Here is a 13,250-nt window from a genome sequence, read left to right as displayed (position 1 = left end):
GCGCCAGCTTAAGTTACTGGTGTTTCCTCTTAGCAACACAAGAGAGCATCCAGAATCTCCCTCTCCCTGATGTGAGGGCTGTCAGCACTTGCAGAGGGAAAGCATTAACCTTCCTAGCCACGGAACCTGGACCTGCCACACACTAAGTTCAAATTCCCAAACGGAACCTGCCTGTTGCTAAAGTGATGAGAAGGACCAGGTGTGTCACCATTTCTACCTAAGGGGAGGTGAGACTTCCCAAGTTAGGATGGTGACAGCCCAGCCTAAGGCATTAATCAACCGCCACTACCCCGTGCCCAGAAAAACACAATGTATGTAGAAAATTATGGGAAATTTAAAAACTTAAGCAAAATCTCACTCCTTGCAAAATGTGCATTAACGCTATCAAATTCTCTTTAAATCCCTATCTTTTTGGTTCCACCTAATTTGAGATGGAGATGGTCATTGAAGTGTGACTTTTTAAAAATGCTGAAACAGAAAAATCTGGGAATTTTCTTCTATTGCTAGGGCTGCAAGCTAATTTTCTGAAAAGCAAATGGCAAAAGCCTCATAAATATCATTGATTCAATCATCTTTCCATAGGTGGAGGGTCCCTAATCTGACTCTGAAATGCTTCAGATTCTGAAACATTTTGAGAGGCAGTGTAGAAAATTCTGCATCATCAAATTTTGTTTCATGAACAAAGTTATTAAAAAAGAACATAGAATTACCTTCAGTCTATAGGTATTAAGTGTCCATGAAACATAAATGAATTTCATGCTTAGACTTGATTCCATCCCCAAAATATCTTACTACATATACGCAAATATCCTAAAGTCTGAAAAACCCAAACTTCAAAACACTTCCGGTCCCAGGCATTTCAGGTAAGGGGTACTCAACTCACAGACTTACATCTTAAATAAACATGTAAATGCATATTTATCAGAAGTAATGTGAAACATACAATGTAGATAGTGGCTAAATAAATCACAGTATACCCAGTGGTAACACCATGCTGCTAGGTAAGACTAATCTCATAGAGAAGTTCTCTCAAACTAATGTCAAGTTTTAAAAAATCCATATACTAAATTTCATAGCTAAAATCTAAATTTTTCAAAACATTTTGCATGAGCACATCTTAAAAATTCAAGACGTTAAATCAGTAACATTACAGAATTTTTTCTTCCTACTTGTCTGTTCTTAAATTTTTATCATTGAATACTTGCTGCTTTTGTAATCCAAGAACGGCAGACATTACTAGAATTTTGACTTTCTGTGCAGTGATTCATTTTATTTATCTTTCTATTACAAAATGTAAAGGGGGTAAACTGACTTCCCTACACATGCACTGTTGAACCCTACGTATGTAAACATGTACCGTCTAACCCCTCTGTATGCAACCGTAATACACACATCACATTTGATGAAGCACTCAGCTTCCCTGAAAAAGAACACACACTCCTGCTTCAGGACAAGGTCCAGGAGCACTGGAGCACCAGCACTGTCACAACAACGCTGCAGACACATGGGCCCTGCCCTTGAAGGTCTTACCCATGAGTTAAGTCGGTGAGGTCTCCTTAGAGAACACAGCTGGTGGAGGAGGCTGAGACCCCAGAGCACGGGTAGCCTGCAGACCAGAGCTGCCCCTGAATTCAGCAGGGCATGACTGCAATGTTCTCCTGAGATGGGAGGACAGAGGGGCAAGGCAGGGGCACCAGTTTGGGTGAGTTTGTGATTTCACGTAGAAGGCCCCTTTCTGAGGATCCCCTGGATGACACCATTTACCCCTCACAGTGAACTGTAGCATCCCCTGCTTACTTCTGACTTACAGTCAAGCTTTAATAAATTATCTTCAAAGAAAAAGTGCACAAGAGAAGTTCTTGCCAAAGAGCTGATCCAGACCTCAAAAGAAGGTATTTAGGTATTAATAGGTAAGCAATATAGAAATAAGACGGGAGAATTTATACCAACTCGAAAAAGTTCAGTGTTTCTTTTAAAGATCCATAAAACACAAGTTTTTCTTCTACTTGTTGAATTTTTCTCATTATCACTCATATAAATACTACTCTACAAAAATCTGCTAACCTCAATACTTTATACAAAAATAAATTCTACAGCAAAACCATAGCTGATTTTCTTTCACTGCCTCATTTTAAACTTTAAAAATGTCTTTTACCACCACAATTGCCCCTTAGAATTCCCATTTTGTTTGAATATTGGTCTCAAGGAAACAGACTTTAATTTCTGGAAATCTGTGCACATATGGAGCCTCTTTACATGTGTGACACTGCTTAATCCCCTGTCAGGCCACAGCAGAGGCCTCGTGCCCACGATGGACAAGGGGGCTCAGGGGATGCCCACAGCCTTTGGAGCTGCATCCAGGTAGGGGTGCCTGGATTGGGCATCAGGCCTTTGGACTTGGGGCCCTGCAATTTGTTTCTCCTTGGTGACAATACAATGCTTCCCTTTTACCCAGGACTGTCTAATTCCCAGAGAAACTAAAGCACTAAAATGAATCTATGTTGACACTGCTGGTGTTGCTCCAATTCTGATATGGCATGCAAGTCACTGCCCCGGTGCCACCCAAGACTTACCTGATAAACATTAACGAGTAATTCTGCTCAAAGCCTTCTGGCTTGTTTGGAGACTGTTTTTAAGTTGAGAGAGGAAGTTACTGTCAAATCACCATTGGAAGACAGGCTGAGGTCATTATGGCACCTTGAAAATCACTTCCTGCAATTGTTTGCATGCGGTTGGTCCCATGACAGTGACAGCCAACTTCAAGCAACTCTGGCAGAGTTTAAGCAAGCTCTCACCTTCAAAATTTTACCCTTCCCAAACTTCAATTTCAATGTGCTTTGCAATTTACATTCTTCCCAAGTGCTTCTGAAGAAGTATCTTTCTTCATAAGAAGCTCAATAAACACTCACCAAACAAGAGAATGAAGCAAATCAAGCCCTGAAACTGTACCCCAAATATTCTCATTCCAAAATGCTTCTGCAGCATCCACAACACTATACCCCAGTAAAGAACTATTAACCTTTAGAAAATGAGGTAAAATAGCTAACATCTACCTTAAAATTCACTCTGCTTTTGTTAACTAAAAGGCAGTACAACATCGAAACAATTTTAAAGAGATCCATGAACATAGTATACTCTGCTTGCACCACATTTGTGACTATACTGGTGTCATGTTCTCGACTTAAAATGAACTTTATAAGGTAAATCATACTATAAAACCAACATTAGAAAATCTAAAATATGATCATCACCATACAGAATGAAACCAAATTCGACACATTATTCAAATATTAATCCCAGCTATGCAACACAGAGCAGAAAGCTATACAGCGTGGCCTTAGGGGTCTGTGCATACATATGGGGGAGGGAACCTGGAGACAGGACAGACAGTCCTGACATTCGAGTTTCAAAGCACTGCGGGCAGCTTTCCTTACTGTGTTTATCCCTCCCTGGAGGAACCGCTGCACACTCACAGACTGCTACAGCAGAGTCCACCGACAGGGCCCAGGATCCCCACCACCTGACACAGTTCTGTGAAAGCCAAATGGGACAGTGCACAGCAGGAAGAGGAGTGCGTGGGATCAAACCAAGGAGCCCTTCCTCAGCTTCGCAGGACTGGCTCCCCCCACCCCAACTCTAACTCAGGAGAGGCCTCTAACGGCAGCTCCCAGGTCACTGTCACCATGCCTTCCTCCCCTGTGGCCAGCACACAGGCCCTAAACCCCTCCATGAGTCAGGAGAGTCTGCGCCTCCAGGTATTCACAACCCATGAGTAACAACATCCTTTACCCTCCCTCTGCCCTGGGGCATTCAGAGAGGGCACCCCAGAGAAGCGTCTGTCTCTGAACTAGGAACTGAAACTGCCATGGTACAAAGAGGCTGCCCAGTAGAGAGAGAGCTCACTGTGGTGACAAGATCAGGCGGGAAGGTGAAGGCCAGATACCAGCTGGGCCTGGTGGCACACGCCTGTCATCCCAGCACTCTGGAAGGTGGAGGCAGGAGGAGCACAAGTTCAAGGTCAGCCTGGGCAACTGAGCCCTCTCTGCTTCCCCATACGGCACCACGCCATCATCATGCCAAACTCAGAGTCACAGAATCACCTGCATGACTACAGATTGCATCCCCACTAGATCAGATGGTATGGGCAGTCCATACAAGACCCATGTCCATCTTATCCAGCTCTATACTCAGTGCTACCCAACACAGCAGCCACTCAAACTATAAGGACATGTGGTGTTAAAGAAGGCCAGCATCCTAGGCCACAGGGAAACAGACATCAGGGATGACAGCTTAACAAGTCACTCTGGAAGGACAAGACCAGAGTTAGAGACAGGTAAGGGAACTGCTGGAAGTCTCTCCAGGTAAACAGAGACGTTACGGCTCTTGAGCAAGGGCAGCCAGGGTCTGGCAGCCATGAAGACGCAGTGGATAAGACTTGCAGATGCAGGATCTGAAGGCATGGTGCACAGAGGGCCAAGGGCAGGAGGGGCTCTAACAAGCCCGGGTGGAGATGCAGATGGGCATGGCACTCTCTCGGGCAGGGAACACAGGACACCACAAACAATTCCTAAGCCACTGTGACACCCTAGCATAGAGCAGGTTTGCTTCTAGCTCTAGAAACTGTAAAATTAAAAATTTAAACCCAACCTAGCTGTACCAAAATGAGCATGGTTCTATTAACAGACTCATAAAAACAAACCAAAGCTTGGATTTTTAAAGTTTCTGCACCGAGACCCTTCAGGAGGCAGACCCTATCAGGTGTTATTCCAGTCCAGGCCCACAAGGGCCCAAGAAGTGGCCTTGGCCTTCAAGGAGCTGCCAGTCCTTCTGGTCTGACCAAGAAAACAATCTGCCTGTCAACAGCTAAGAAATTCAGGCCCAAGGAGGCTGTGCTCTGACCGCAGCTGTGCAGGGCTTCTGGAGCACAGACTTCATGACTACACGAAATGGCCCAGGCCTCTAAGCTAAGCATCTAGGAGGTACACAGAGAGGCCCGAGCTTGCCCTGCGCCTGGAGACACTCCAGAACCCTCAGCCCCAGCAGGGGTGGATAATGCCCTCAGGCTCGGAAGGCTGCTGAGCACTCCCACAGCAGCAGTGAAGAGAGCAGTGCCAGAGAGGGACAGAGGCGTGACTGGCCGACCTGAGCAGGGGCCAAACCCTAGAGGTGCCAAAGCAGGCTCTCAAGGGGCTCTGGAAGTGTCCGCAGAGAATCACATGTTCAGGAAGGCAGACTGACGGGGGCCTTCTTCAAACAGGGTCCTCCTCCAGTGACCCCAAGCAAGTAAGGCCACAACCCAAAGCAGATGTGCAGAAAAGCAGATGCAGAAGTTTCAGATCATCCAGAAAAGAAAACACACTCCGAGCGCTCACTCCAGAGACCACTAAGGGCGACAGATTCAATACCAGCTCTTCCCGGTCAAAACCAAAAAATCTTCCCTTCACCCAAAATTGGCATCCCATTCTTCTTTCTCTTTAAAGAACTGCTTCATTATCTCTACCTCAACTTCCTCAGATCTGAGTTAATTTTCTTGCCACTTGATCTTTTTTCATGCTCTTCAACCCCAGAGCCTTTTCCCTGCCTGGAAACCCTGCCTAACCTCAAGACCAGCTTGACCATCGCCGCCTCCTCTGTGAAGCAGGCCAGGCGGGTCACCAACCCTGCTTCGGCACACTTGGGTGTGTATTGTTAGGATTCATCTTAGTGTTCCCCCATAATTCCCAAGCTCCTAAAGGAAGGAAACTGTTTTGATACTTTTTGACTACTGCCCTCTAACCTAGATGCCCAAAAAATACAAGAAAATGTTCCATGTATAAATGATCAGAGGTTAAGTTTATCTTCAAATCTCCTAGAATCCATTCAGCTGTTCAATCCAGCCTGCTCTACAAATTTGCCTACGCATACTTGGTACACTGGGCAGCATCTATACTCTGAAGAACAGTTTTCCTGCAAAAGTATCCTGGCTGAAAAACTCCTGTGACTAAAACAGCTGAGATGCTATTAAGCCTTTAGAGTTCCTGTTTTTAATTCCTAAAATTCTGGCCGTGTGAAAAGCTTATCTTCAGTGTAACCACGCTCAGGCTCCATCACTAGGGGAAGAAATCATATTTTATTGATATTAGTGCCTAGGACCATGGCTGCTCAATAACTCCAAAAAAACCTTTTTTTTTTCTATTTAGTTTCACTTTCGATAGGAAGGAAGCACCCCAGCAGTTTAGATAAACAATATTTCCTGTGACCAGTAAAAATATTACCCCTGCTATTCAATTTTATTAAGAACACTTAAAAGTCTTTCTTTTAGGATATGATTAAATCTGAACTACAAAGGCCCAATTTGTATTTCTGGTCTAGAAAAATAAAAATAAAACTTAGTACAACTTGAATCTTAGTTAAGTTTTAAACTATTACTGCAATAATACAGAAACATTTTTAACAGGAAAAAAGCGATAGGGGAGAATAATTTTTGTGCACAATATGAAATAACAAATTATGTAAATTTTTAAAATTAGAAGATGGCACTCTGAGTTTCCTGTTCTGAAAGCATTGGAGAAGGGAGTATTAAAAAAAGTTAGCACCTCTCACTTCACTTTCTACATTGCTTCACTACGTGACCTTGGGAATGTCACGTAATTTCTCTCATTTAGCTCTGTAAAATGGGAAGGTCACCTGTTTTCTTCCTAGGGACAACTAGATAGCTGGATAAAAGAATCAATATGCATTTGGTGTTCTTTTTAAAAAAAGGAAACGTGCCTAATTAGTATGTTTTAATCACTACTCGTACAGTACATTCTTCTTCAGGAATCCAATTCCAAGAGAAATATTTAAGCAGACGTTGAAGACAGATTTCCTTAAGGGAATGATTTTATAATTCTGGAAGGCAATGTAACGAGATTATAAATTAACACTTTGATTACATAAGCTTTGACAGCCCAGGCTTTGGAGTACACTGATACACACTCTGATAAGTGCGACTGATTCGGGACAGAACAACCTGGCCCCTACAAGGAACCCAGACTCAGCCTCCTGGCATCCCACGGTTATCTGTGGAGATTCAACAGGACGCTCAGCACTTGCAGTTCTGTAACTTGGAAGCCTTTCTGCACCTCAAGACTAACAAAATGCATAAACGCATTAAGTCAGTTTCGCCACCGCTCCTAAGTCTTTCAGGCTGTGTTTTCTTAAACGGAAGTGAAAAAAAGTAACCTGACAGTCGGAAAGGTCCTGTACCCCCAGGCGAGCATAGATCTAGGAAGCCCACTGCTCAATTCTCTCCCCGGACTGCACTGAGTAAAACTCCCCGGGAAGCTGCTGGCTGTCTCCAATCTGACTGTCAGGAATCACACAGCTCCAGGAAGCCCCATCCGTCAAGGCTGCCGAGGGTCCTGGGTCCAAGTCCCAGCAGAGGCAGGAGGTTTTGCACAATGATCCAGAACGAAATCAACAGGCTTTGGCTGTGGAGCAGAACCCAGGTTCCCCAGCCCAGAACCCGAGCTCTCCCCTGGGGACGCCCCGCTTCCCTCGCCGCCTCCCCTCCTCCTCAGCCCGCTGCCCTCTCCTCGACTACGACCCCCGTGGCATTGTGAAGCTGCAGCTCGCGCCCGCTCTCGGGGCTCAGCGGCCAGGAGCGGGCCAACGGGGGGCCGCGCGCACGGCGGCGGCGAGCGCGGGGCGCCGGGCGGGGCGCGGGCCTCCGAGGTGCCGCAATCCCGCCGCGGCCGCAAGGGCAGGGCCTCGGGCGCCGCGCCGCAGTGCCGCCCCCCGCCCCGCGCCCGCCAGGCCGCGCGCCCCGGGGCCCGCAGCGGGCGCGTCCTCTGGGGTGCGGGGCGCGCAACTTACTTTCCGCCCGCGGCCCGGCCACCGCCGCGGCTGTAAGGCAGGGAGGCCGCCCCGCGCCCCGCCGCGCCCCGGCCCCGCCGCGCTCCGCGCCGCACCTACCTCAGCCGCCAGGCGGACGTTCTTCTGCAGCGGCCGCGGCGCCGACAACTCCTTCCCGGCCGCCGGATCCCCGCACCCAGCGCAAATCATAATACCGAGCGGGCGACCGGGCGCGGGGAGGGGTGCGTCGGGCTGCGCATGCGCGGGCGGCGTGTCGCTGTGACGCGCGCCGGGGCGGGGCTAGGGGCGTGATCGAAGCGGGACCGGGCGGCAGCACCTGCAGGCCCGCGCTCTGGCTGGGCAGCGTCCATGACCGCGGGTCGCGTCCGCCGCGCCGGCTGCAGGAAGCAGGAGAGGCGCCAAGAGGACAGGGAGCCTGGAGCAGGAAGCACCGGGGACACAGGACAATGGCCGGGAAAAAATAGCGCCAGCTGTCGGGGAAATTCGAGGGAAGTGACAGCATCCGCTCAGGACTGCATTTTGGGGTCTCCCATCTAGGGGTACGCAGGAAGGGAGCATACGTGCATCTGTGTACGCTGTACATTTTTCTTCACTGTTTCTTCGAGAACCCGATTTGAAGGAATTTTGCTGATGTCGTTGCTATTTAAACAAGAAGAAGGTACCCAGCATCTGAAGGCAGCACTGGCCTTAAGGACAGCAGGAGATCCTGGTCAGGCCCGAGTTGTTCCACGACGACGTGAGAGAGACTGCAGCCGGAATGGTTGGGTTTCAAAGCATTCCAGGCCTGCACCAGACCTTGGATGGCACGTATCGTGGTTGCCAGGCCGAGTGGCCCAGGAGAGAATGAAGAGAGAGGCACTCCTCTTCTAGATGCCAGGCTGCCAGAGCATCAGCTATCTGGGGTTCTTGGAAGGAGCACCAACCAGCCAGGTGCCCCTAAGATTTCTTCACCCCCAGGAAAGGCCCGCTAGTGAAGAAGGGCACTAGCGAGAAAAGCTGCTTAGATGCTCCCCAACTCCAGTGGAATTGACCACATGAAGAAGAGAAACCTAGCGAATCTGTTGACCTGCAAATGTCAGAAGCCTTTTCTTTGAGACTACATCATCAGCTTTGCAGGTCTGAAAATGATTGGGAAGCAAGACAGGATTGTTTCGAGGTGCAAACCTTTGGACTCTGGGTAACAAGGCAAGGTTTTGCCTTTAAAGGCACCTCCTGTTGTAGCAGCAGGTGACGGGGTGCACCAGCCATGCCTCAGACTGGGCCTCTGCTCTTCCAGGAGCACGTGACTTGGAAAGATCACGAAAGGGTAATCTCTTGACATAAAAATTCTAACTTAGCATCATAGGAAACGAGAGCTCCTAACTTGGATTTGTGGAATTCATTCTCTTATTGGAAGACCATGCACTTTTCCCTTAAAAGAGGTCTCACTAGTCAGGGAAACGGGCCAGTCATAGAAAGGAAATACCACTCTGGTGGTCACTCTGGGGAATTCCACAGGTTGACACCCTTCACTCCCAGGTCTGTAACTATGACTACACAGCAATGCCCATAAGACCTAAGCCCTTCAAAAGCATAGTATTTCTGCTGCTGCTGTGTGACTCGGACTTTGAATAAGCCCTACAAGAAAAACAACAGCTTAAGGAGAAAAACAATACTTGAGAAGAGGCAAAATAGTAAATCAATTTAAATAAAGTCAGCTCCAGTTCTCTTGCAGAGAGGAGGCTACGGCACAGGCCATGTGGAAATCATTTACTCACCCACAATGTTTCTTGGGGTGCTGAGTGCTGCTGGCAGGAACATGACCCATTTTCAGCTCTGCATCCTAAGTCATTGTGATCTGGATATGCAACGGCGCAATATTTTAAAACATTCAAATTAATATATTATTAAATAGCTTTGGATTGGAGCAAATGTACCTATTTTAATGAAGAAACTCCTTCTGCAATCTACCCTGGGGCTTTCTCCGACACACACTGCTTTTTAATGTTAGGTCTTTTTATGGACCTGTAAGGATCTTTAATTAGCTATTCAGCATTGTACAGAATGACAAGATGGAACATGCAGACTTGCATTAGAGTCTCTGTGATTCAGATCTCAAAAAAATAACATGATGCCTCTGACATACAGAAGGAGCTGTTTATTGGAAGGAAACCAGGGAGGTGCAACAAATTAGATCAAGATGTGAAAATCAAGCAGACTCATAAAAGAATTGCCATTTTTATTTTGGAATTCTCTAAGGCAGCATGGGTAACAAGATTACCTAAGTATTATTAGTTTTCATAGTTTTTTTTCCTAAACTTTAAGGGCTAAAGATGAAGTCCAGTGGTAGCACACTTGCCTAGACTATGTGAGGCCCTGGTTTCAGTCCCCAGCACAGCAAAAGTAAATAAAATAAATACATTTAAAATAATATTCATATACAGCTCAATTTTGACTGTTTTGATGGTTAAGTAACGGTTTACATTTGTAATTAGCCATTTTGTACGTAAACACGTGTGTGGTTCTAATCCTGGCTTCATGCCAAGTGGTACCAAACTCATTCTTCCCTGGAATGGCTAAAGAGTTTCTCAGAGACTTTCCTTAACCACCTTTTGGGCATCAGTTGACATTTCCTAACGTTTTTAAATTCCAAATGTCACTTAAAGCCCAGTGTGTGTGTGGGAGTTACAAATCTGTGCAATAGAATTCTGATTGTTTCTAACAAGAATTGAAAGATTTAACTTACTGGTTCCATTTCTTTACTTACTGCATTTCTCATTTAATGACTAAGTTCAGGTCCTGTGAATAGGTGTTTAAAAAACTGGCCACGAAATGAGAAATTGTAGCAATGATGGTGAATCTTTTAGAGCTTTTAATGATAACAAACAGTCCTCTGTGGTACCCTTGCCATAAGTTCACCACCACTGGTATAGAGTACATACCCTGCAATATTTAGAACAAAGAAGTGGTCCCAGGAAACCCTAACTTGGTGTCTTTGCATTTATTTGCATACATCTTGCATGCAGCACTGTAGTGAATGACAGAACATAAAACTACAGACTGTACTGTACAGCACCATCAGCAGAGATTACACCACTGTGTACACAAAAACTAGAAAAAAACATTGAGGCTCTATAAAAAAGATACACAGAATAAAAAGATGGGTAGAAAGTCCAAGCAGCTGGGGTTGAAGTCCAAACAGTTGTCAAACAGGCAGACTGTTAAATGAGGAATATCTGTGTCCAATATCTCTATTTCTTCTTGAATTAAATGTATTTGTCTGTAAGAATGTGTGTCTTTCAAGATGTTTAATTTGTCACCATATATTGTTCATAATGTTTCCTTACAAGACTTTTGATTTTCATTGGGTTGCTAGTGATGGATCTTCTTTCATTAGGTTCTCTCTCCCTCCGTGTGTCTCTCTCCCTCCGTGTGTCTCTCTCCCTCCGTGTGTCTCTTTCTCTTTCTGTCTCTCTGTTTCTCACTCTCTGTTTCTTTCTCTGGGTTAGCTAAAAGTTTATCCATTTTGTTTTCTTATAATCAACTTTCATTCTCACTGATTTTCTCTATTTTTGTTTTTCTTGATTCTCACTCTGATATTTATTATCAGATATTTCCTATTTTCCATTTGAGGTTTAATTTGCTCTTTTTTGAAACTCTTCTTTTTTGAATTAGGAATTAAAACCTTTCAAATGATCTTGAATTCTTTCTTAGCCAAATCTTATCAATTTGATCAGGTGTGTATTGATTTCCACTCATTTCAGATATTTCCTAAGCATGTGTGTTCTTTGATTTGTAGGTTATTTAGAAACATGTTGACTTCCTAATATTCAGGAATTTCACCAAATTATTTATGTTATTGATTTTTCATTTTTTCTGTCATTTTCAGAGAACGCTTTGATGATTTCAATTTTCTTAAGGCTATTTAAGCTTGTTTTATGGCCAAATATATGATCTATCTTAAAGAATATTCTATGTGTACTTGGAAAAAATCGGTAGTCTGTAGAAATAAAAGCTGGTGAGGATGCAGGGTAAAAAGAAACCCTTCTACACTGCTGGTGGGAATGCATATTAGTACTATGGAAATCAGCATAGAGATTCTGCAGAAACCTAAAAATAGAACTACCATGTGATGCAGCTATGGAACTCCTCAGTTTGTACCGGAACATATTAGTCGGCATCGTATAGGAACACCTGCATCCCTGAGTTTGTCATGGGACAATTCACAGCAGTCAAGACATGGAACCAGCCTAGGTGTCCATTAAGACAATAGATAAAGGAAATGCAATATATATTACATATATGGTGTATATACTATGATATGTGGCATGTGTAATGGAATATTATTTAGCCCTAAAGAAGAATGGAAATGTGTCCTTTGTAAGAAAATGGATAGAACTGCAGATATCGTATTAAGAAAACAAGCCAGATCTGGAAAGGCAAGTATCACGTATTCTCTGTAACATGTGGGCTCATAAAACAAAGGATGTGAGAGTAGAAGGGGGACTACTTTCAGGCAAGAGGAAGGGCACCAGACGGGAGTGTAGTGGGTAATTGGAGAGGTCGCCATGATACATGTGTGTATGAGAATGCCACATTAAACCCCAATATGGTATAAAATTAATAGGCAGTAACAAAATACATTTTAAAAATAAGAAGTGTGCATTCTCCTATTGTCCCTGAATGGGGACATCTGTGTCAGATCCTGTTGGCGAATGGGGTTGTTCAAATCTCCTTTAATCCCAGAGGTTTTCTAGATAGCTATTCTATCAGTTAGTGAGTGTGGTATTAGACTCGCCAGAAATTCCCCTTCCCTTTGAATGGAGTGAGCCCTGTGCACATGAAAAGTGGTTGTGTTTATGGTCATGCAGTGCACCGGGAAGAAAGTTGTCTGAGGACAACTGTGCTTGTCATGCCAGCCTGAAGAGAAAGGATCAGAATGGAGCTCCCCCATCAACACCCAGAAAGCAGGACATCTGTCCTGCAGCTGCAGGAAACTGAATTCTTCCAAAAGCCCAACTGAGCTTGGTGGTGGACTCCTCCCAGAGCCTCCGGGCAGCGGCTTCTGTGTGGTTTTAGCCTTGGGACGCACTGGGCAGAGAATGGAACCATGCACTGATAAACAGCATCTAAGTTCCTGAAACTCTGGTCTCTTTGTTAGGTGACATTAGAAAATAAATACAGCTGTGTCCAGGTTTACTCTATCATAGTTAGAAGTCTGCCTCCTGCCATAGTTGATAGTGAAAAACAGAACTCAAGATTTCTGGATTCTTTTGACAAATGGGAAGATCTTATCATTGGATATTTAAATTTCTCATGTCTACAAAAACAGAACTGTGGCTCTCAACAGGCTCATTGGCTGGGGTCCAGCTTCTCCAGTTCACCCATTTTTGTCCTCACCCAAGCCCACTTCTCTAGTCATAGACCTGGGGAGT

General features: G+C 45.1%; 1 protein-coding gene across 2 annotated transcripts in view; it reads right to left on the bottom strand.

Annotated features, from left to right (window-relative positions):
* Positions 1-8,092, bottom strand: part of Snrk (SNF related kinase) — a 39,230-nt gene extending 31,138 nt beyond the window's left edge. For both annotated transcript variants that reach the window (XM_063260991.1, XM_063260990.1), the window contains exon 1: positions 7,936-8,092. The gene's annotated coding sequence lies outside the window, so the exon portion shown is untranslated. The remainder of the gene's footprint in view (positions 1-7,935) is intronic.
* Positions 8,093-13,250: the final 5,158 nt, after the last annotated feature.

The sequence above is a fragment of the Cavia porcellus genome, unplaced genomic scaffold (assembly GCF_034190915.1).
Source record: "Cavia porcellus strain 051 isolate PalLab524CR breed Dunkin Hartley unplaced genomic scaffold, mCavPor4.1 scaffold_14, whole genome shotgun sequence".
NCBI lineage: Eukaryota > Metazoa > Chordata > Mammalia > Rodentia > Caviidae > Cavia > Cavia porcellus.
This window is presented reverse-complemented; position numbering and strand designations above follow the sequence as displayed.